Below are 341 nucleotides of genomic sequence, written 5' to 3' on the forward strand. Positions count from 1 at the left end.
TAATTTTCCATACTACGAATTAGTGATCCTAACCAGTTACTCGATGAATCTTTTATTTGGTTTTCCTCTAGTATGATTAATACATCTGAAAAGAAGCTGCACAATATATGTGGGATTTATAACCAGTAGCTGTCTTAGAAACAGTTTCTTGTGAATAGAAAGCATTCATTTCCCTGGATTAATGCTCCGGGGACCAGGAAGCAACAGCTGAAATGTGTCCAGCTGTAACTAATAGGTGCTATTAAACTTTCCAGACCAGTAATGGTTTTGTTACTTAACTCAGAAAAACAACTGAGTTTTCAGAGATTGATCAGCAGATGCTGCAATTATGTTTCTTTTAT

The sequence above is a fragment of the Acipenser ruthenus genome, chromosome 21 (assembly GCF_902713425.1).
Source record: "Acipenser ruthenus chromosome 21, fAciRut3.2 maternal haplotype, whole genome shotgun sequence".
Lineage (NCBI taxonomy): Eukaryota > Metazoa > Chordata > Actinopteri > Acipenseriformes > Acipenseridae > Acipenser > Acipenser ruthenus.